Source organism: Anolis sagrei, chromosome 10 (assembly GCF_037176765.1).
Source record: "Anolis sagrei isolate rAnoSag1 chromosome 10, rAnoSag1.mat, whole genome shotgun sequence".
NCBI classification, from domain to species: Eukaryota; Metazoa; Chordata; class Lepidosauria; order Squamata; family Dactyloidae; genus Anolis; species Anolis sagrei.
Window position 1 is genome coordinate 16,768,282 of NC_090030.1, and position 25,120 is coordinate 16,793,401.

Genomic DNA, 25,120 nt, shown 5'->3' on the forward strand with positions numbered 1-25,120 from the left:
TTTATTTGAAACTAGTTTGAGTACTCGGTGTTGCTCATGTTATTAGAAAAAATAATTTTTAATTTATTTTTTTTACAAAATGCATAAGGTTGTGAGTGAACTACTACTCACATCATGCCTGCTTAACTCCCTGAAACTCCATCAATACTTAAAGTTTGTCATGTTGGGCAAGTTTGCTCTAGATGCAGCGTAGGTGGAGTTCAGTATGCTCTGCAACTGCAGGATGAATTACAACTCCCAGCATGGTGGGTCAGTCCCATCAAATCCCTCCAGTACGTTCAGTTGGTAATGGGGGTACTGTGCACCAGGTTAGGTCCAGGTCCATCAATGATGGGGTTCAGGGTGCTCTTTGATTGCCAGTAAATTATAAATCCCAGTTGTTTTTATTGTTTATTCGTTCAGTTGCTTCCGACTCTGTGACCTCCTGGACCAGCCCTTGCCAGAGCTCCCTGTTGGCCATCACCACCCCCAGTTCCTTCAGAGTCAAGCCAGTCACTCCAAGGATACCATCCATCCATCTTGTCCTTGGTAGCCCCTCTTCCTTTTTCCTTCCATTTTCCCCAGCATCATTTTCTTCTCTAAGCTTTCCTGTCTTCTCATTGTGTGGCCAAAGTACTTCATCTTTGAAGTATGGTCTGGTTGGATCTTACAACTAACAAATGCCAGGCCAATTCCACCCCAAACCAGTATTCAAATTTTGTCATATCGGGTATGCGTGCCGAAGTTGATGCAGCTCCATCGTTGTTTGCGTTCACGGTGCTCTCTGGATGTAGGTGAACTATAATTCCTATAAATTAAGGTGAACTTCCTCCAAGGTCTGTGTGCCAAATGTGGTCCAGATCCATTGTCAGTAGAAGTCACAGTGCTCTGACTTGATACAGGATGAACTACAACTTCCATTATGTGGAGTCAATCCCCCAAAGTCCTCCATTATGTTTAGTTGCTGATTAGTTCTGCTCTGTTTGTTGTGCAGAGTTGAAAAGAGTAGGAAAGGGTTAAAGATTAGTAACCTCTAAACCGGATTACTGTAATGCACTCTACATGGGGCTGCCCTTGAAAACGGCTCGGAAATTCCAGATGGTCCAATGGGGGGCAGCCGGGTTGTTAACCGGGCTCCTTACAGGAGCGGTCAACCCTCCTGTTTAAGGAGCTCCACTGGCTGCCATTTATTTTCCGGACCCAATTCAAGGTGCAGGTTCTTACCTACAAAGCCCTTAACGGTTTGGGACCCGCCTAACTGCGTGACCGCATTTCTGTATATGACCCCACACTATCTCTTCGATCATCTGGAGGGGCCCTGCTCGCGCTCCCACCTGCATCGCAGGCACGATTGGTGGGGACAAGAGAGAGGGCCTTTTCGATGGTGGCCCCTCAACTCTGGAACTCACTTCCTAAGGACATCAGGCATGCCCCAACTTTGGCAGTCTTTAGAAGGAGCTTGAAGACGTGGTTGTTCCAGTGTGCCTTCCCAGAATAATGATCGCACAGCCCTTTGTTCTCCAAAGCACTTTACATTGTTTTAGATCTGCTTGTATGTTTTCCCCAAACGCCCCATCACTTTGTATTGTCGAAGGCTTTCATGGCTGGAATCACTCAGTTCTTGTGGGTTTTTTCAGGCTATATGGCCATGTTCTAGAGGCATTTCTCCTGACGTTTCGCCTGCATCTATGGCAAGCATCCTCAGAGGTGAGGTCTGCTGGAGTTTGGAAAAAAGGGGTTTATATATCTGTGGAATGACCAGGGTGAGACAAAGGGCTTTTGTAAGTTGGGCTAGGTGTGAATCTTTCAACTGACCACCTTGATTAGCATACAATGGGCTGACTGTGCCTGGAGAAAACTCTTCTTGAAAGGTGATTAGATGTCCCTGCCTGTTTTTCTCTCTGCTGTTTTTGCTGTTGCAATTTTAGAATTTTTTAATACTGGTAGCCAGATTTTGTTCATTTTCATGGTTTCTTCCTTTCTGTTGAAATTGTCCACATGTTTGTGGATTTCAATGGCTTCTCTGTGTAGTCTGACATGGTGGTTGTGAGAGTGGTCCAGCATTTTTGTGTTCTCAAATAAAATGCTGTGTCTAGGTTGGTTCATCAGGTGCTCTGCTATGGCTGACTTCTCTGGTTGGAGTAGTCTGCAGTGCCTTTCATGTTCCTTGATGCGTGTCTGGGCAATGCTGCGTTTGGTGGTCCCTATGTAGACTTGTCCACAACTGCATGGTACACGGTAGACTCCTGCAGAGGTGAGAGGATCCCTCTTGTCCTTTGCTGAACGTAGCATTTGTTGGATTTTCTTGGTGGGTTTGTAGATTGTTTGTATGTTGTGTTTCCTCATCAGCTTCCCTATGCGGTCAGTGGTTCCCTTGATGTATGGCAGGAACACTTTTCCTCTGGGTGGATCTTCGTCTTGACTCTCGTGGCTTGTTCTTGGTCTTGCAGCTCTTCTGATGTCTGAGGTGGAGTATCCATTGGCCTGGAGAGCCCAGTTGAGGTGATTCAGTTCATCTTGGAGGAGGTGGGGTTCACAGATTCTTTTTGCACGGTCTGCCAAGGCTTTAATGGTGCTTCTTTTTTTACTTGGGTGATGGTTGGAGTTTTGATGATGGTTGGAGCCCCATCACTTTTTTCACCCATGTCCAGCATTATTTTTAATTTCAATTTACATTTGGCATTCCCATAGTTTTTAATAGTGTGTTGTCTTATTGTTAATGCTTACGTTATTGTTTAATTGTCTATGTTTGATTTTAATTGCTTGTATTGTTGTATTTGGGCTCGGCCTCATGTAAGCCGCACCGAGTCCCATGGGGAGATGGTAGCGGGGTATAAATAAAGTATTATTATTATTATTATTATTATTATTATTATTATTGAGGGGCAGTGGGCGGGATCATGCAAATTCTACACCAATGGAGAGAGTAAAAAACACTGGGATGTCACTCACTGCAACCTGTAATGTCATTGGAGGGAGGGCTTTTGGTGGCTCCTCAGCACTGTGGTTTAAAGTCGTTTGTGGAACTGGGAGTGTGTTTGTGAAAGTGGGCATCCCAGCCATATAAATGGTAATTTTGTCTTCCTCTCTCCAATTGCTCTCCATGACTGAAAGATCCAGTTCTATACTGTGATATCCATATTACCTCAAATGAACAACCAACCCAGACAATGAGCGATCTTTTCAATATGTAGAATATAGCCATGGATACATTACTTACAAATCCAGCCCTTCTCTTCCTTTCTTATTTCAAATATTATGTTCTTGGATTCTTTTCCATTTCAATGGCCTTGTCTAGAATCAATTTAGCATCGCTCTTCACAAGATGAAAATATTGAAGAATTTGGCCTTTTCCATCTTCTTTCAATCGCCAATAGTATAAGAACTAGTATATTAGATTGTTGTCATAAGCTGCATTTGAAGCACGCTACAAGAAGTTGATAAGTATTCTTTGAAATATCTTCCACTCCTCAGATAATGGCAATGTTGAAGTCCTCTTTCAACATCAATAATATGAGAAAAAAAATATTTGACCGTATCTGATTCACAACGGAGTACTTCTTCAAACATTGAATGCCCCATTTCCTGAAAAGCAATTGAAAGGATGAATTCATCACAACCATAGCAAATATATCTACTCTTCCAAACACAGGCAACATGTTGCTTTCCAAATGTTTTTGACTATGGCTGGATCTACACTGCCCTATATTCCAGGATTTGGTCCCAGCTTTGAACTGGATTATATGAATTTACACCACCAGATAATCTGGGATAAGAAAAAAATCTGGGATCAAGTCCTGGGATATAGGGAAGTGTGGAAGGGGCCTCCCATAGTGTTGTAGCTCAGCCAGAGGCTGATGGTTTAACTGATGATTAAGAGGGGAATGTGAACTTTCCTGTGGCACAAAGTGATGGGCTCTCAAGTCAAGTCTGGGAAATGACAGTTCTTTGTGAGAAAATGGCTTGGAAAATACACGGCTTCAAGGGCATTCAGGGGAGTCAGAAGTAGCAACAGCAGATAAGGAATCGAGTGAAGAGCTGAGTGATAAGGAGGGTTCCCATGAAAACCCACTTGTAGCTACAGAGATCAACAAAAGTCTTTATTTACAAATCAGAGCCAAACATAGATTACATTGTTCAGAGAGGTTACAAAGGAAAGTTGTGAAGGGAATTCATGGGAAACGGGATTATTTCATGGTTGTCTATTAAACAACAAGTTGTTTACATTAAAGTGAGTTCAGGAAATAATGTGTTAAGTCCCCCTCTTTGAGTCCCCCCAGGAGTGAGAAAGGCAGTATATAAATAATGTAAATAAATAAATAAAATAATAAAGAGTGAGAAGCCGGAGTTCTCTTGTTCCTGGTTCAATTCAAGCTATGGTTTTGGATTTAATATCCTGGAAGTTTTCTATGTTTTGTTCATGTATTCCTGTTCAAGTTTTACTAGTTATACCTTCTTGATTGTGGATTTATGCTGTATCTGTGATTTTGGCTGTTCCTGGACTTTGTCACCTCTGGAATTTTATGAGACATTTGGATTACTGCTTGGTTATCACCTGTTGCTAAACCTTTTTGGATTATATTTCTTCATTTCTTATTCGTAATTTTATATGCCTTTTATATGTTTTTACAATAAACTGTTTGCTTGGGATTAGGAAAGCCCCTACATTAGAAAACTTTAAAAAGAATCTCAAGACCTGGCTCTGCCGTTGTGCTTTTGGAGAGTAGTCACATAATCTTATTCTATTGCTCTCCTCAACGTTCTTGTCCTATGTCCTAGGAGTACATCCCCCCCCCCCCTCGTACGATGGTCTGCCTCTTACCCTGTCTCTCCATGTGTTCTCCTTTACAAATGATTCTGCTTCTTTATCTCACCCTGAGTTTTTAAATCATTTTATGTACATGAGGTCCGCTCACTGTCATTATGTTTGGATTACTGCCTTCCCCCCTTTGTTTTGTATATATTGTTTACTAGCCATCCCCTGCCACACGCTGTGGCCCAGTCTGGTGATCTGGAAAATAAAGTAATGAGAAAGTGTTGGTTTATAATATATGTAATTTCTTTATGCTTGTAGGTAAACAGTATTTCTTGCTGTTCTTTGTCAGTGTTCTCATTACTACTCTGGAACATATCATTTTCCTTCTTTAGGGGTCCCTTCCAGATCTATACTATATCTCCCTGTGTGCGAATCATAAATATCCATCCATATCTATGGCTGGATGGCTCTTTGTCAGGAAGGCTTTGATTACGGTTTCTTGCCTTGGTGAAGGGAGTTGGACTGGATGGCCTTAAGTATTTTCTGTTGGTCATGGGGGTTCTGTGTGGGAAGTTTGCCCCAATTCTGTTGTTCGTGGGGTTCAGAATGCTCTTTGATTGTAGGTGAACTATAAATCCCAGTAACTACAACTCCCAAATGTCAAGGTCTATTTCCCCCAAACTCCATCTGTGTTCATATTTGGGCATATGGAATATTCGTGCCAAGTTTGGTCCAGATCCATCATTATTTGAGTCCACAGTGTTCTCTGGATGTAGGTGAATTATAACTCCCAAACTCAATGTCAATGCCCACCATACCCTTCCAGTGTTTTCTGTTGGTCATGGTAATTCTGTGTGCTAAGTTTGGCACAATTCCATCATTGGTAGAGTTCGGAGTGCTCTTTGAATATAGGTTAACTATAAATCCCAGCAACTACAACTCCCAAATGACAAAATCAATTTTTTAGTGAAGGACATACATTGGGTTGTTAGGTGTCTTGTGTCCAAATTTGGTGTCAATTCGTCCAGTGGTTTTTGAGTTATGTTAATCTCACAAACGAACATTACATTTTCATGTATATAGACTATGCTTATATGTTTTGTATTTTAATGTGATGTTGTTTATTTTATTGTAATTCATATTTTATTTTATTGTAATTTTGTTAATTATGCCTGGCCTCATGTAAACCGCCCCGAGTCCCCATTGGGGGAGATGGTAGCGGGGTATAAATAAAGTTTATTATTATTATTCCTGGACTTTTGCAGTGGTCATAGGTGTTTCCAGGCCTGGAGTGCAACACATAAACCATGATGAGTGATCATGCTGACTGGCACTTTTGAAAGATGTTTGTCTCAAATTTGGAAAAGCAACTAATTGTATGTTGTAGATATTTTTAGCAAATTTTCTACAACTGGGGAGCATTGGCAATGTTGACCCAAAATGTTTTATACTTGCAGTCACAACTGCTGCAAGAGGTGATTGTTCTTGAAGAGAGCCACTTATCTTCTTCCTTCCAGGGCTAAGATTGCCCTCAACCCAACCTGGAATGAAGACATTAATCTTCTAAAGTGCAGGGCTTTTTTTAAATAACAGGACCTGCCATGAGACCAAAAGCTAGTTAGGTGATGCCACCTACCAGCCTTGGTTGGTAAATTGGAGATGGCTTGCCCAAGTTATCAAAGGGAACCAGCAAAATTGACTTGCTTTATGACATTTATCCTTCCCTGCATGCCAGATTTGCAACTGGGGGGCCTTCCACACAGCCCTGTATCCCAGAATATCAAGGCAGAAAATCCCACAATATCTGCTTTGAACTGGGTTATCTGAGTCCACACTCAGATAGTGTGGGATTTTTTGCCTTGATATTCTGGATATAGGGCTGTGTGGAAGGGCCCAAAGACATTCTGAAAGAACCATGACTGGTAAACATTCCCAATGATAAGTCATTTGTGGTCTCCTGTCTCTGGTCAGCCTTGAAGGGTTGGTAGAAATAAATAAAGATTAAAACAGTATACTTACACTCTGATTAGCTATTGCCCATCTGGTGGCTGTTTAGCTAGCCATCTACTAATGATTACTCTGCTTAACTTACCCAAATCCTCTTCCATGCCATAGTCAACATTATCAATTGCCCTTTAACCTGATTGCCCGAAGGCCTGGTACCACAGCCACGTTTTAACCTTTTTTCTAAAGGTGAGGAGGGATGACGATGACCTAATTTCCCTGGGGAGCAAATTCCACAGGTGGGGGGCCACCATCGAGAAGGCCCTGTCCCTCGTCCGCGCCAAGCGTGTTTGAGATAAAGGCGGGGCTGAGAGCAGGGCCTCCCCAGACGATCTTAAGCTCCAACCTTCCTAATGCCATGACCCCTTAATACAGTTCCTCGTATTGTGGTGACCCCCAACCATAACATTATTTTTGTTGCTATCCCATAACTGTAATTTTGCTACTGTTATGAATCAGCATGTAAATATCTGATATGCAGGATGTATTTTCATTCACTGCACCAAATATGGCACAAATACCCGATATGCCCAAATCTGAATAGTGATGGGGCTGATTTTGTCATTTGGGAGTTGTAATTACTGGGATTTATAGTTCATCTACAATCAAAGAGCATTCTGAACTCCACCAATGATGAAATAGGAACCAAACTTGGCACACAGAACTCCCATGACCAACAGAAAATACTGGAAAGGTTTGGTGGGAATTGACCTTGAGTTTTGGAGATGTAGTCCACCTATATCCAGAGAGCACTGTGGACTCAAACAATGATGGATCAAGACCAAACTTGGTACAAATACTCAATATGCCCAAATGTGAACACTGTTGGAGTTTGGGGGAAATAGATCTTGACATTTGGGGGTTGCAGTTGCTGGGATGTATAGTTCACCTACAATCAAAGAGCATTCTGAACTCCACCAATGATAGAATTCAGCCAAACTTCCCACACAGAACCCCCATGACCAACAGAAAATGCTGTGTTTTCTGATGGTCTTTGGTGGCCCCTCTGACACCCCCTTGCGACCCCCCCAGGGGTCCCGACCCCCAGGTTGAGAAACGCTGTTCTAGAGTTTATTTATTATTATTTATTTACTGTATTTGTATGCCGTCTTTCTCGGCCTGTCGCCGACTCAAGGTGGGTTAAAACAAATCAGTACACATAATATCATAATACAAATTAAAACATTAAAACAATATAAAACACAACAGAAACAATAAAAACCAATATCATTAGCGTCTGCAGTTTAGAAGCACCTATGGTTTCAGTGCTATGGATTCCTGGGAATTGTAGTTTGGTGAAGAAAGCTAAAGAGTTTATAAAACTACAACATCCATTATTACAGAGCATTGTATAATGCATAATAATAATTTATTTATTTGAACAGTCATAGGACCATTTCAAAATACAACATGAATGAAAGACAAGGCAAAAAGGAGAGGACAGCAACTGAGCTTCTATTTACAGTGAAGAGTCTTATTTTCCTGATTCTTCTTTCAGGGAATGTGCTCTTTTCTTGATAGCTTTCAGAATGAAAAGGCTTACTTTGATTATGGTGGATCAAGAGGTGTCAAGCTGCATTAAATCTATAGTGTGGATGCCCCCTGCCCCACTTCACATGTTGTTCAGTTACAAGTCCTGTAACCCTTGACCATTGTCTATGTTAAGGATGATGAACATTGGAATATAAGAACATTCATAGAGTAACAAGTTCCTTACTCTTAAAAAAATTGTGATAATAAAAAGAAATACATTTTTTATGTTTTTAAAATTAGTAAACTGTTTTGAGCCCTTGGGTTGCGGTGACGCAGTAGGTTAAACTGCTAAGCTGCAGAACTTGCTGACAAGAAGATTGGCAATTTGAAACTGCGGGACAGGATGAGGTCCCATTGTTAGCCTCAGCTACTGCCAACTTAGCAGTTCAAAAACATGTAAATGTGAGTAGATCAATTGGTACCACTTTGGTGGGAACGGCACTCCGTGCAGCCATGCTGGCCACATGACCTAGGAGGTGCTTACGGACATCACTGGCTCTTTGGCTTACAAATAGGGATGAGCACCATCCCCCAGAGTTGGACTCGATTTAATGTCAATGGGAAACCTTTACCTTTACTTGAGCTCTAGTCCTGGGGAACGAGGGAACATGCGTATAGATCAGTGTTTCTCAACCTTCCTAACGCCGAGACCCCTTAATACAGTTCCTCATGTGTGGTGACCCCCAACCATAACATTATTTTTGTTGCTACTACATAACTGTAATTTTGCTACTGTTATACATCAGAATGTAAATATTGTGGAATATTGTGTCCAATTCTGGGCACCACAATTCAAGAGAGATATTGACAAGCTGGAATGTGTCCAAAGGAGGGTGACTAAAATGATCAAAGGTCTGGAGAACAAGCCCTATGAGGAGCAGCTTAAGGAGCTGGGCATGTTTAGCCTGAAGAAGAGAAGGATGAGAGGAGATAGGATAGCCATGTATAAATATGTGAGAGGAAGTCATAGGGAGGAGGGAGCAAGCTTGTTTACTGCTTCCATGGAGATTAGGACAAGGAACAATGGCTTCAAACTACAAGAAAGGAGATTCCATCTGAACATGAGGAAGAACTTCCTGACTGTGAGAGCCGCTCAGCAGTGGAACTCTCTGCCCTGGAGGGTGGTGGAGGCTCCTTCTTTGGAAGCTTTTAAACAGAGGCTGGATGGCCCTCTGTCAGGGGTGATTTGAATGCAATATTTCTGCTTCTTGGCAGAGGGTTGGACTGGATGGCCCATGAGGTCTCTTCCAACTCTTTGATTCTATGATTCTATGATATGCAGTATGTGTTCTCATTCACTGGACCAAAATTTGGCACAAATGCCCGATTCACCAAAATCTGAATCCTGGTGGGGTTGAGGACGGGGGATTGACTTTGTTATTTGGGAGTTGTAGTTGCTGGGATTTACAGTTCACCTACAATCAAAGAACATTCTGAACTCCACCAACGATAGAATAGAACCAAACAGCACACAGAACTCCCATGACCAACAGAAAATACTGGAAGGGTTAGGTGGGCATTGACTTTGAGCTTGGAAAAGTTAGGTGGGCATTGACCTTGAGCTTGGGAGTTGTAGTTCACCTACATCTAGAGAACACTGTGGAATTCAACAATGGTGGATACTCCATATGCCCAAATGTGAACAGTGACCAACAGAAAGTACTGTGTTTTCTGATGGTCTTTGGTGACCCCTCTGATGCCTCCTCATGCCCCCCTCAGGGGTTCCGACCCCCAGGTTGAGAAACACTGGTATAGATAATGATAATATTATTATTTCTACAATCATCTTGAGATTAGTTGTCCGGAACTTGATTCGATACACCAGGTGAGGTCTGACTCTTCACCCACTAGCCCTTGCCATCACCATACATTAAAAACAGTGGTTGAGGTGGAAAAAGCAAAGCAATGACATTAGAAATGAAGTTAATAATGAGTGTATATTTGTAGGATTTACAGTCATTGGCTCTATTGGATTTCCAGTTAATTATGCATTGTGATTAATGAAGCCCATTTTAAAATCATTTGCTTAGGACACTTTTTAAAAAGATAGTAAAAAAAATGAAAGGAAAAGTAAATTGAATTTTGCCACAATTTATTCAATGCTATCTCCAAATATTAACATTATGGTATAGCACGAATAACCTGACTATCCAATGCTTTTAGGGAAATGAAGTTAATACTATTTAAGGTTAGATATGATGGCCTTCTGGTGGTTTATAGGAGAGAAAAGTTATTTGAGCTGTAATGCATGCCTTTGCCCATCCATTTATACTGCAAATTTGTGCTATTATTATCATTACTACAAAGAGCATTGGCTGCATGTTTTAATTGGTCTCACGGTATATATTTTTGTATGTTCTAGAAAATGCACAAAATGGAAGAATAAAATAACCATTGCATGGTAAAATTGTCTAGTAAATGCAGTAGCACTAAATAAATCGTGTCTCTCTTTGAGATTATTCAGATTTTTGTCCTTTTTCTGCCTGGACTTTGTGTTTGCATCCTCAGCATCAAGGGTAGGGAGAGAGCCATTCTCACAGACCATAGGTTGGATAAATTCATTCAAAAGCCTAGTTAATATGAATTTCTTGGCCATTCCTGGCAATTAACATTGAATATTGATGACCTGGTCATAGCATACATGGAACACTATGAAAAACAAGCCCCGGAAACAGCAACAAAAAAAGCCCACTATATGGTTCAGATATGTGGATGACATCTTCACCATTTGGAGCTATGGGTAAGAAGGTCTAAGTAAATAAGTTCCTGGACCACCTGAACAGCATCCACCCAAACATCCAATTCACCATGGAAAAATGCAGCATTATGCCGTATTATCACGGGGTGTCTGTGCCCTACACCACTGGAGAAATTACACTGTCTAGCCGGTATTGCACCACCTGACATCTGCTGTGAAGTAGCAGCCAATAGTGAATGGACCAAGGCAGTGACATCTCCAGCCCATCCCTTGTTTGGGTATCAGCCAGCATGTCAATGACTTAAATCAAGAAATAGTTTTCTAAGATCTACAGAGACACTCGCTGGAACACCCCAGCAAGCGAGAGTCCAAAAGTGGCAGGCTCAAACCCAGAACCTCAATCAATGGCTGATACCAAATGAGAGACTCCCCCCTGGGCACACAGAAAACTTGGAAGGCGTTGAACAGACTGCGCTCTGGCACCACGAGATGCAGAGCCAACCTTAAGAAATGGGGCCACAAAGTGGGATCCACGACATGTGAGTGTGGAGAAGAGCAAACTACAGACCACCTGCTGCAATGCAACCTGACCCCTGCTACATGCACAATGGAGGACCTTCTTGCGGCAACACCAGAGGAACCCCAAGTGGCCAGATACTGGTCAAAGGACATTTAATCAACTACCAAGCTTGCAAATTCTGTGCTTTGTCTGTTTGTTTGTTTGTTTTTGTTAAAAATGTAATACAAATGTTTGGTTGCTGATGACACGATAAATAAATACCATGGGGGGGGGGGATGAAGGAAAAATGCCATTTCTAGATGTCATAGTCATCCACAAACCTAATTAGCAATTGGGCCACACAGTTTACAGAAAATCTACACACATGGATTGATAAAATACCAACCATCACCCAAGTCAAAAAAAGTAGCACAGTTAAAGCCCTGGCAGACCGTGTAAAAAGATTCTGCGGACCCTACTTCCTCCAAGGTGAACTGAGCCATCTAAACTGGGCTCTACTACAGCCTAATGGAGACTCCACCACTGGCAAGACCAAGAACAAGCCACAAGAGGAGAGATAAAGTCTCACCCAGAGGAAAAGTGTTCTTGACATACATCAAGGGAACTACTGGCCGCATAGGGAAGCTGATGAAGAAACACAACCTACAAACTATCTATGGACCCACTAAGAAAATCCAACAAATGCTACACTCAGCAAAGGACAAGAGAGATCCTCTCACTTCTGCAGGAGTTAACCGTATACCATGCAGCTGTGGACAAGTCTACATAGGGACCGCAAAATGCTGCATTGCCCAAACACGAATTAATGAACATGAAAGCCACTGCAGACTAACTCAACCAGAGAAGTCCACCATAGCAGAGCACTTGATGAACCAACCCGGACACAGCATATTATTTGAGAACACAGAAATGTTGGACTACTCTAACAACCATCATGTCAGACTACACAGAGAAGCTACTGAAATCCACAAGCATGTGGACAATTTCAACAGAAAGGAGGAAACCATGAAAATAAACAAAATCTGGCTACCAGTATTTTTTAAAAAAACTCCAAAATCAAAACAGTAAATAAAAGCAACACTCAAAAAGAGGAGAGTTACAGACAATTAGGGCCAGCTAACACTTCCCAACAAAGGATTCCCCCAGTTATGTTAATCCCACAAACAAACATTATATTTTTATTTATATAGACACACATTACAGTAGCCTCGGTTTAGCCATAATTTTTCTCCTTAGAAGATGCCAGTTAGGAAACTATTAGGGACAGCTAACACTTCCCAACAAAAGATTCCCCCAGGCAGGAAGCAGCCAGGCTTTGAAGTTGCAAGGTCATTCAATTCTAATCAAGGTGGCCAATTGCAACATTGACACTTTGCTCATACAGACAAGAGTTCTCCCATGCTGGACATTATTTCACATATATATAAACCTCACTTATCTAGTTTCCAACACACCTCACAACCTTCGAAGATGCCGGCCATAGATGTGGGTGTAACGTCAAGGCAGAATGCTTCTGGAACGTGGCCATGCATCCTGGAAAACTCACAGCAACCCATTGACAGATGACTTTGGAGGCCGGGATTCAAATCCTCAAGTAGACATAGAAACCCACTGTGTGACCTTGGGTAAGTCTGGGAACCACTGATCTAGTAGAAGATGTTTTAAAAAAAATTATTTTCAGAGGAAAGTAACATTCTTGTGTGTTAATATCACACAAAACTTTTATTTCCTTCTGAATGTTGACAGGAGCATTTTTAACTGGTAGCAATGCAATGAAACTCAAGTGTGAGGTTGTTTTTAGTTCCCATCCTGTTCTCCGAATACACATCCTGATCCTGTTTTTCTAGGTAATGTCATACATCCTTATTTACGCCATAATTAGGCAGAAATAGGTCTAGATGAAAGCTGGAGGAGAGAGTGGGTGTTAGCAAACAAGCACATTTCCAGGAAATCAAATGAGGTTGCTTGTACTTTCTGACTGAAATTGCATCAGGTTGTGATTATTTTATGATAATATCATATCTGCCATGCCTTATTATGTAAACAGTCATTTCATCTGATCCTTCGTGAAACTTGAAGGATGTGACCTATAAAAGACTTCCTCCGGTGTTGCAATTTACATCCTGGGTGATTTTGCCATCAAAATCACATTAATCTGTACCTATTTCTCAGGAAACAGGCAGTTCATTATGGTGTACAGAGGAAGAAAAGGCATCCCCAAAGTATTAATGATGGCAAGACGTTTTAATGGAGTAGAGTTTAGAATCATGAAATGAACACAATTGTGAGGTTTCTCTTTTCTTATATATCTTCATGCCCTTTCAAAGAAGTCAAGTATGTGAACTGCACAAGTATGTGAACTGCAACTAATAAATGTATTATTATTATTATTATTATTATTATTACTCATATTAGCAACCAAATTGGCATCTCCTAAGGGGAAAATTATAGCTAAACCGAGGCTATTGCAATGTGTATATATCATAAAATGGCAATAATGTTTGGAAAGTGAATGAAGGCAGCCCTGAATTCCAAGAGGATTGACTCAGTCAAGGAAGTTGTGGCTGCCCTGAGTTTTCAAGACCTGAACAGATGTGTTCATGGACAGGCCCGTAGCCAGGATTTCGTTTCGGGGGGGGGGGGGGACTGAATTTTTTTCAGGGGGGGTTTCGGGGGGGCTGAGTTTCGGGGGGGTCTGAGTCTGAGTCTGAATGAAAGAGGGCCTACCCTAGCAAACCTTTTGTATCATTACCCCAATACCCCCATGCATATGGGATATATTGAGTATGGTGATCAGATCATGATATGAATAAACATAACAGTTTAAATAATGCACCAGTAAGGCCTTTTCGCGAACCACCATGAGAATTTTGGGGGGGGGGGGGGGCTGAAGCCCCCCGAGGCCCCCCCCCCCCCCCCCCCCCGGCTACATGCCTGTTCATGGAGATTCATCGATAAGATGGTTGGAGGCAAAGTCAACTTCACAGCAAATAGCAATGATAAATAGTCATAGTGGGGCAACCCTAAGGTTTGCAGAATTGTCCTACTGATCCCATTCACTGAAGGCAGTATAAAGACCAAGTACTGCTTGATGCTACAGACTCTGAGGGTGTATCTGCACTGTAGAATTAAAGCAGATGAAAACCACTTTAACTGCCATTGCTCTTACTTATTTACTTTTTTTCCCAAGTATGATGGCCTTCCAAGTATAGTGTCTTGGCGATGGATACGTAGGTGACTGTGGAACCCTATTCTTGACCCGCATGTTTTCCCACAGTGAAGACATTGGTTTCCAGGAGGAAGGTAGTATGAGGCAGGGTTGGCTTGACGTGCCTTCCTCTTAGCACATTTCTCCCTTTTGCCCTCCATTTGTGCCTCTTCAAATGCCACAACACTGGTGGTCACAGCTTTTCTTTTCTTTTTTTGTTGTGTCAGGAGCTACCTGAAAAACTGCAAGTCGCTTCTGGTGTGAGAGAATTGGTCGTCTGCAAGGACGTTGCCCAGGGGACGCCCGGATGATTTTAATGTTTTATCATCTTTGTGGAAGGCTTCTCTCATGTCCCCGCATGAGGAGCTGGAGTTGATAGAGGGAGCTCATCCGCCTCTCCCCGGATTCGAACCTGCGACCTGTTGGTCTTCAGTCCTGCCGGCACAGGGGTTTAACCCACTGCGCCACCAGGGGCTCCGTGGTCACAGCTGACCTCCAGCTGGAGTGCTCAAGGGCCAGAGCTTCCCAGTCCTCTGTGCCTATGCCAGAGTTTTTAAGGCTGACTTTAAGCCCATCTTTAAATCTCTTTTCCTGTCCACCGACATTCCGTTATCCGTTCTTGAGTTGGGAGTAAAGTAACTGCTTTGGGAGTTGGTAATCGGGCATTCAGACAACGTGGACAGTCCAATGGAGTTGATGGTGTAGGAGCATTGCTTTAATGTTGGTGATCTTTGCTTCTTCCAGCCCACTGACATTTGTCTATCTGTCTTCCCAAGAAATTTGCAGGATTTTTTGGAGGCAACGCTGATGGTTCAACACTATGGAATCCTGAGCATTGTAGTTCAGACACAACCCTTTTTTTTTTGTCAAAGAAGACTTTTTAAGACTATAACTTCCATGATTCCATTGTATTGAGCCACGGCACTTAAAGTAGCCCCTGGTGACGCAGTGGGTTAAACCCCTGTACTGACAGGACTGAAGACCGAAAGGTTGCAGGTCCAAATCCGGGGAGAGGCGGATGAGCTCCCTCTATCAGCTCCAGCTCCTCATGTGGGGACATGAGAGAAGTCTCCCACAAGGATGATAAAAACATCAATTCATCCGGGCGTCCCCTGGGCAACGTCCTTGCAGATGGCCAATTCTCTCACACCAGAAGCGACTTGCAGTTTCTCAAGTCACTCCTGACACGACAAAAAACTTAAAGTGATGTCAGGTCACATAACTCTTAGTACTGATTGGGTTAGAGGAGACGTTAGCAGACAACAAAGGAAGGTAATAAGAGTATTCTGAAGAAGGACTGGGCTATGTTCACGTGAAGATCTACTGAAATATTTTATTGGAGATCCCACTAGTAGCAAATGGGGGAGAAATAAATAAGCATTCCTCTTAATGTGGATTTTCCTAATTTCAAGAGGCCTTTTCGCTAGTTTTGTTGTTGCCACGATGGGCTGTGTCCTCTTTTGCTGAAAGCTTGTATACATTGTGTTTTCTTTCCATTAGCCATGGGTTTGTTTTTTGCCTTCTTCATGGAAAAAATGAGTCATTGATGGATGGAGACAATATGTTATTTAATGATTTAAGAGTGGAGTGTGCGTGTGTGTTGAGCATGGAGGCATATAAGAGGTTGAGAAAGCTTAAGGCCACGGCATGTACTGTAATACCAAGAGATGTCAGTCTGGCACAGAAAATATCCAGGAAGAAATTAAGGTGAAAGGCTAACTGGATGAAGTTGCCTGAAGGATTATTAATCCCTTTTTGAGTCAGAGCAATAAAATCCTAAGAGCACCCTCTGTGAGAGAGGGATTTGTGGAGAAAGAATAGCAAGCAGGCAAGACAGTAGACAAAGCAGAAGCGGAGGTTAAGCAGATGATCCTCTCTCCAATTCTGGAGTGGGAAACTCAGTCTGGGGGTCTAAAGGTGAAGCAGATGGCATGAAGTCTGTGTTCAAACAGGGCAAAGGAGACCTTTGGCTCAGCAGCCGAGCAAAAGTCAATGAAAATGATATCTGCTGAAAGCATGGCTGTGTTGTTGCTGTTCTTGTTGCCGTTTTGAATCTTGGATTGCTTCAACAATATGTAAAACCATACTGCAGTAGATGATTGGCAGTAGGGGCAGCGAGAAGGAAACTTTTCCACACTTTCTTTGTAAATCTGCGCCTGTACCTTGGGAAGTCTGACTTGGCCACGGTGATCCATGCTCCTGTTACATCCCGAATAGACTACTGTAATGCACTCTACTTGGGGCTGCCTTTGAAGACTGCCCAGAAGCTTCAGTTAGTCCAACAGTCAGCAGCCAGGTTGCTCACCAGAGCGGTATACAAGGAGCATACAACTCCTCTGTTACGCCAGCTCCACTGGTTGCTAATCTGCTACCAAGCACAATTCAAAGGGCTGGTTTTAACCTTTAAAGCTCTAAACGGTTCTCGCCCAGACTACATGTCCGAACGTATCTCCTACTACGAATCATCATGAAGTTTAAGATCATCTGGAGAGGCTCTGCTCTTGATCCCATCACTGTCACAAACGCGATTGGTGGAGACAAGAGACAGGGCCTTCTCAACAGTGGCTCCCCATCTGTGGAATTCCCTCCCCAAACACATCAGATTGGCCACCTCCTTCCTGTATTTTAGAAGGAAAGCAAGACTTGGCTGTGGGACCTTGCATTTGACCATTGAATAGTGGCTTGTATGAAGAAGACATAAGCAATTTTGAAGTGACAATGAATTGCCCCGGACATGGATTTTAATTGGTGTGTTTTAACAACTGTTTATTTAATGTTTTGTTTCAATGAATTGGTTGATTATTCTTATCATTACGATGGCACTGAATGGTGTTTGCTGTGAGGCCGCCCTGAGTCCCCCCTTGGGGGTGAGAAGGACGGAGTACAAGTATATGAAATAAATAAATAAAATAAATAAATCTTGTGTCATTTCCATAATGTTGGTAGATGGGAAAATAGGGTTGCCTTACCTGAAAGGAACAGATCAGCCACAGAACAATGGTGCAACTACACAGTGTGATGCCTCCTAAACTGCCATAGCTCAATGCCATGGAATCATGATTGTTATATATCTAGCCTTCTTTGCCCAAGCGCTAGTGCCTCACTACACTACAACTCCCATGATTCCATAGCATTCAGCCATTGCATTTGAACTGTTGTCAGCAGAGGCGGCCCTAGATAATTTTCAACGGTAAGCAAACAGTATTTTGGTGCCCCCCCCTCCCCAAACCAATCACTGATATATATTTTCTGTTTGTCGTGGGAGTTCTGTGTGCCATATTTGGTTCAATTCCATCATTGATGGAGTTCAGAATGCTCTCTGATTGTAGGTGAACTATACATCCCAGTAACTACAACTCGCATATGTCAAGGTCTATTTTCCCCCAAGAGTGCCTCAAGAGCACCCCTGGGCAAAATCAACTATACTGCAAATGCTTACTTTGCGTAATGGGTTGAGCTGCCCCTGATTGTCAGACTGGATTCATTCTACAGCATAGATGACCTTTGGTCTGCATCAAATCCAGCAGAAACACGTGAAACAACCGGAACTAAAAACTGCTGTATGCTGAGTGAGGGTGATGTTGATCATAGAGATGTTATAATAAACAAATCCATTAATAATCAAATCTGCAAAAGCTAAACCTGCAAATCAGTTTGCAGACGACACCAAATTGGGAGAGATAGCCAATACCTCAGACGACAGCAGCAGAATTCAAAACGATCTTAACATATTGGAGAGATGATTGGTCAAAACTAGCAAAATGAATTTCTATGGGGATAAATGCAAGATACTCCATTTAGGCAGGGAAAAAAATGAAACGCAAAGATATAGAATGGGGGATCATAACTGGCTCCACAGCAGAACATGTGAAAAAAATCTTGGAGTCCTTGTGGACAACAAGTTAAACATGAGCCAACAATGTCATGTGGTGGCAAAAAATGCCAATGAGATTTTGGCCTGCTTAAAAAGGAGTATGGTGTCTGGATCCAGGGAAGTCATACTACCCTTCTATTCTGCCTTGGTCAGACCACACCTGGAATACTGTGTCCAATTCTGGGCACCTCAATTGATGGGAGATGTTGACTCTATGCTGGAATGTGTCCAGAGGAGGGTGACTAAAATGATCAAGGGTCTACAGAATAAGCCCTATGAAGAGCGGTTTAAAGAGCTGGACATGTTTAGCCCGAAGAAGAGAAGGCTGAGAGGAGACATGATAGCCATGTATAAGTATGTGAGGGGAAGTCATAGGGAGGAGAGCGCAAGCTTGTTTTCTGCTGCCCTGGAGACTAGGACAAGAAAGGAGATTCCATCTGAACATTAGGAAGAACTTCCTGACTGTGAGAGCTGTTTAGCAGTAGAACTCTCTGCCCTGGGATGTGGTGGTGACTCCTTCTTTGGAGGCTTTTAATCAGAGGCTGGATGGCCATCTGTCGGGGGTGTTTTGAATGCAATTTTCCTTCTTTGTGGCAGGGGAGTGGACTGGATGGCCCATGAGGTCTCTTCTGACTCAGTGGTTCTATGATTCTATAAAATGTGGAGTGCCAATTGTATTTTGTGGACTCAGTGACGTTGGCCTGCCTAAGATCACTTGGCAGGTTTCTATGGCTGAAAACAGATTCAAATTCTGACCTTCCCTATACCATTCCCTCAGCACATAGGTCTGCAATGTGGAGAGTCAATTTTGGGACAGAAAGGGCTTCCTAATTGGCTCTTGTTCGTTCTGCCTTGTTTTGTCGAGTTGAACCATTTTGGATGAAAACTGCAAGCAGTTGGATGCAGTGGCACTGTTGTTAATTAGATGGCAGAAAGAAAGAAAACTGTTCAACACCTACTTTGCTTCCATCGCCTCCCAAAAGGAAACCAGGGCTCAGCCGGCTGCTATGGTAATGCTCATTATCGTAAACATGACAGCAAAGAGAAATCTAATATTTGTGTATCCGGATGTAAATCCTCTCGAGTCACAGCTCCACAATTCATAGGCACATCAGAACATGGAACTAAGTGTGGTTATCCTTTTCTATTACTGTTGCACGTCCTGGTGTTGTGACATTGTTTTCCACTCAAGCAAAATATCAAAACATGTTTAAGAATCCATCCTTTGAGGATAGTGGAGAATTGCTTAGAAATCTGGATCTGGAGAGAAAATGTGTTAAGGAGAAAATGCCTTTATTAAATATATGTTTAATGAAAATATGAATGCATTAAAAATACTACTGTTCAGATACGGAAAGCCACTGGGTGATCTTGGACAAGGCACAGTAAATTGCTGCACTGTAGCCTTGGAACACCTTTTCACCCAGCACCACACAGAGTCCAATAGTAATGAACTGGGAAAAGGGGCATTTCCCAAAAGCAGTAGGAATGTGCTATGAAATAGCAGTAGTCCATATATACAACAGATCAATAGTCCAAAATAGCAAGGTACATGAACTCCAGGAAGTCAAGAACATAGGCACAAATCCATAAGTACGAAAACAGGAACTTTTCCAAGGCAAAACTCTTTCAGGAACATAGGCAAACACAGGAGACTTGAATCATGAACTTGAGAACTGAAACAGGAACTTGATTCTATGGCAACATTGTCTGCTCTGGAGACACCAAGTAAACACCGCATAATTTAAGTTCACACCCAACCAAGAAACCATGACACTTGGGTTTCAAGGATTTTTCATTGAGTCTTTTTTAACACCTAATTAATCTATCCTTCACTCTCTCCATGCAGAGGCCTAATCTGATATTGTGGGAAAAATCCCCATCTGCTGAAGGCTGATTCCCAGAAAAATGAACTTTTCCCTGGTTGATAAGGAATGGACATTGGAACCCCAAACATCCTTTGTCTCATCGACAACTGCCGGCACTTCTCTCTGAACTAAGGCATGCTATTCACCCTAATTACACACAGCCTCCTCAGTGGGAAATCAATCATCCCTCCGTCCTCTGAGAAATATCCAGCATCTTGCTGCTGAGCTCCAACATAAATACGAAATGGACATGTTCACAATTCAGGACTGATGCTGCACAAAATTCATACATGGCAAGTTTTACTTAGAAAGCATCCATTTCTGTGCAGAAGATGGCATTTCCAGTGCAGGGGAAATGCCTTTTCATGTGTAAAGATACCACACGTGAATGATATGTCTGGCTTGGCCACGGTGTTCCACGCTTTAGTTACATCCCGTTTAGACTACTGCAATGCTCTCTACGTGGGGTTGCCTCTGAAGATTGCCCGGAAGCTGCAGCTAGTCCAACGCTCAGCAGCCAGACTACTAACGGGTGCTGGGTACAGGGAGCACACAACTCCACTGTTACACCACCTCCACTGGCTGCCAATTAGCTTCCAAGCACAATTCAAAGTGCTGGTGTTAACCTATAAAGCCCTAAACGACTCTGGCCCTGTTTACCTCTCCGAACGTATTCTCCCCTATGAACCATCAAGATTATTAAGATCGTCTGGAGAGGCCCTGATCTCGGTCCCACCAGCCTCGCAAGCGCGTCTGGTGGGGATGAGGGACAGGGCCTTCTCGCTGGTGGCCCCTCAACTCTGGAACTCTCTCCCACTGGAGATCAGAACTGCCCCATCTATCCTGACATTTAGGAAACAGGTGAAGACTTGGTTATGGAGACAGGCATTCAACGAGTGAGCCAATACTCTGAGATATGGATGGAGGATGATGAGCAACGATTTTAGTGTGACGACTGACCATTATAGTTATTGATTGTAATTGCTGTTTTAATGTTTTATTGTAATATGTATTATGATGTTTTATTGATTGTATGTGATATTATGGTTGGAAACCGGTCTGAGTCCCTCAAGAGAGGTGAGAAGGCCAGTATACAAAACTTTTAAATAAATAAATAAATATGCAAAAGAAACATGAATAGACTTAAGGCCTCATTACTAGATACTGAATCCACTTTAAACGCAGCTACTACCTCCTGCAGAATTCTGAGGTTTGTAGTTTAGGGAGGAGCCTTTAACAGCCTCACTAAAATACAAATCTCAGAATTCTGCAGGAGGCAGAAACCGGATTTAAAGTGAATTCATTCTCTACTGTGATTAAGTAGTTAGAAAGATGCAGTTTTTGATGGCTTTTCCACTACATGACTGAAATGGCTATATTATTAGTGAATCATAGCCTTTGTTGCTAAATGCCTTCATGTCATTTCTGATGGACAAAAAACCTATTGTGAACCTATCAGGATTTTCCTTGCAGAGTTGTTGAGAGGGTGGTCTAACTTTGCCCTCTTCTCTGGCTGACAGAGAGCAACTTGCTCATGGACCAGCAAAAAGATGAATTAATCATGTCCTTTGATGTAATGCAGCATCTTCTATGCAACCCTTCACAACTTAATACTCAGCATCCACTTGGAATGACAGCTTATATACACATATAGGTCTATGTGCTGTCACACGCTGGGCCTATAATAATTGTCTTTTGAACAGGACGTGCTCTTTGTGCCCAGCGGGAGGCCGGGTTGCCTTGGCTGAGAGGCCCTAAGGATTTTCCTATACGAAAGTCTTTATATGCTTCCAAAGTTTAACAAAGTCCTTTATTATTGCTTAGATCTTCAACAATTTAAACAAACACTTCTCAGATCTTCAACAAGTCAAACAAATGCTTCTTAACCTGCCCAAATGGACAGGTAACTGGCTTCGTGGATGGTTTCTTTACTTTTAAGAGGAAAACCCTTTTTAACCCCTCCCAGGCAATCTACTTTCTATGCTTGCTGGTGTGGGCTCTACTCGTGGCTCCAATTGCTTCTGGTTACCCGAGTAGACCTACCAGCAAAGGTTTTGTAGAGTCTCCAGCTGGAGTTCTTTTGCATCTTTTCCACGAAAGATGTGAAGCTGTTTCCCCCAGATGCTGTGAGAAACGAAGCTTGTCTACAGATGGAGCTGATCCACGTCCTGTAGCCAAGCTTTCCATTATAAGACTGAACTAAAAATGGTTCCCTTTCCCTCCCAGAGCCCTGGAAAAAGGGGAGGAACCAAAACTTAACAATGATAGGTCATTGGCCCTATAATTGCAAACCAAGGGAAGCCACCTTACTGCAAAATGCATGAAACCTTGGAATATATGCAAGCACTCAATAGAAGGAAAATGAAGCTGAAGCTCCTGGTACAGCTGTACCAGCACAGTATAGATATGGCTATAGATATAGATATGTGTAGAGCCCCCGGTGGCGCAGTGGGTTAAAGCACTGAGCTGCTGAGCTTGTTGATCGAAAGGTCGCAGGTTTGATTCCGGGGAGCGGCGTGAGCTTCCGCTGTCAGCCCTAGCTTCTGCCAATCTAGCAGTTCGAAAACATGCAAATGTGAGTAGATCAATAGGTACCGCTCCGACGGGAAGGTAACGGTGCGGCATGCAGTCATGCCGGCCACATGACCTTGGAAGTGTCTACGGACAACGCTGGCTCTTCGGCTTAGAAATTGAGATGAGCACCACACCCCAGAGTCAGACATGACTGGACTTAATGTCAGGGGACTACCTTTACCTTTTTATAGATATGTGTATGTATATGTGTGTATATTTATATATATTGTATAGAGATGGTTGCATGCAACTCCCAGCATTCCTCACTAATGGCTAGGCTGGATAGAGCTACTCTTAGCGATAGTCCAAGAGCAATTGAAGAACTTCAAAGTCCCCACCTCTATTCTTGTGTAATGGGTCCAGAAGGATACAGATTTTGCTGTAAAATACCAAAATTGGTCACGCCTCCTTGGTAGCTGAACATTAATGTCACAAGAAAGGAAACGTTATGCCTGAATTCAGTTGATACGGCCCAGGTTTCTCTCCAGCTGTTAACAGAGCAGCAAGGATCTGAAATGGTCAAAAGGAGAAGCTTTGACATTTGCAGTGTGATAGAAATGGTGACGGAGAGCTGCCAACAGTGAATTTCATTTCATTTAACCCCAGCACAAGCCATTCACTAAGGTAAAGAAATATCCTATTGACCGGCCAATTCTCTGTTCTGTGCAGGCTCCCCACGGAGAGATTTATATTTCAAACCACTGGTGAGCGGGTCAAAGGCAACAGCAATCCAACCTGCAGCAAAGATGTCTCCCCTTTCTTATCCTTGATTCTCAACAGTCACTGCTACCACAAGATAGAAACGTTGTTTACTGACCAGTCTTTTTTGTTAATGGTTTTGTGCCTGGTGTAAAGAAAGAAAGGATGGGTGACTCCATCCCAACCAATTTGTTTTGATGGGGTTGACATCTTTGCATAGATCTACCAGCAAAGTTATTATGAAGGCATCGCTGGATCAATGTCTCAGAGACATTTGGATTTCTTCTGTTACTTTGTGTTGCATTAACTTGACACGGAGATGTTCATGGCCAGAATCACTGGGTTGTTGTAGGTTTTTCGGGCTGTATGGCTATGTTCTAGAAGCATTCTCTCCTGAGGTTTCACGCGCATCTGTAGCAAGCATCCTCAGAGGTCACCTCTGAGGATGCTTGCCACAGATGCAGGTGAAACGTCAGGAAAGAATGCTTCTAAAACATGGCCATTAAGCCCGAAAAACCTACAACAACCCAACAACAGTTTGGGACCCGCCTACCTGCGTGACTGCATTTCTGTTTACAAACCCACGCGATCTCTTCGATCATCTGGAGAGGCCCTGGTCTCACTCCCGCCCCCTTTGCAGGCGCAATTGGTGGGGACAAGGGAGAGGGCCTTCTCTATGGTGCCCCCCCCGACTGGAACGCACTCTCCAAGGATATCAGGCAAGCCCCCACCTTGACAGGAGCCCCCGGTGGTGCAGTGGGTTAAACCCTGTGCCGGCAGGACTGAAGACCAACAGGTCGCAGGTTTGAATCTGGGGAGAGGTGGATGAGCTCCCTCTATCAGCTCCAGCTCCTCATGCGGGGACATGAGAGAAGCCTCCCACAAGGATGATAAAACATCAAATCGTCCGGGCGTCCCCTGGGCAACAGCCAATTCTCTCACACCAGAAGTGACTTGCAGTTTCTCAAGTCGCTCCTGATACGACAAAAAAAAAAAAAAAAACCTTGACAGTCTTTAGGAGGAGCCTTAAAACGTGGCTGTTCCAGTGTGCCTTCCCTGAATAAAGGAAATAATGCCCTGCTCTGATCAATTCCCTGCAAAATGTCCACAGAAGCACTTTAACTACCCTTTGGGTTGCTCTCCCTACATTATCCTTTAAAACCCTCCTGTTTAGATACATCCTACCTCTGTTCATGCCCAGTGTTTATTTTAAAAATTTTAATCTATTACATTTGGCCCGGCCATAAGGTTTTTAATTTTGTGTGTTATTGCTTATATGTGAGTTATATTAATTGTACTGTTTTATTTGCTTGCTGCTTTGTTGTTTACTGATGTGTTATTGGGCTTGGCCTCAGGTAAGCCGCCCTTGGGAAGATGGTGGAGGGGTATAAATAAAGTTTTTATTAT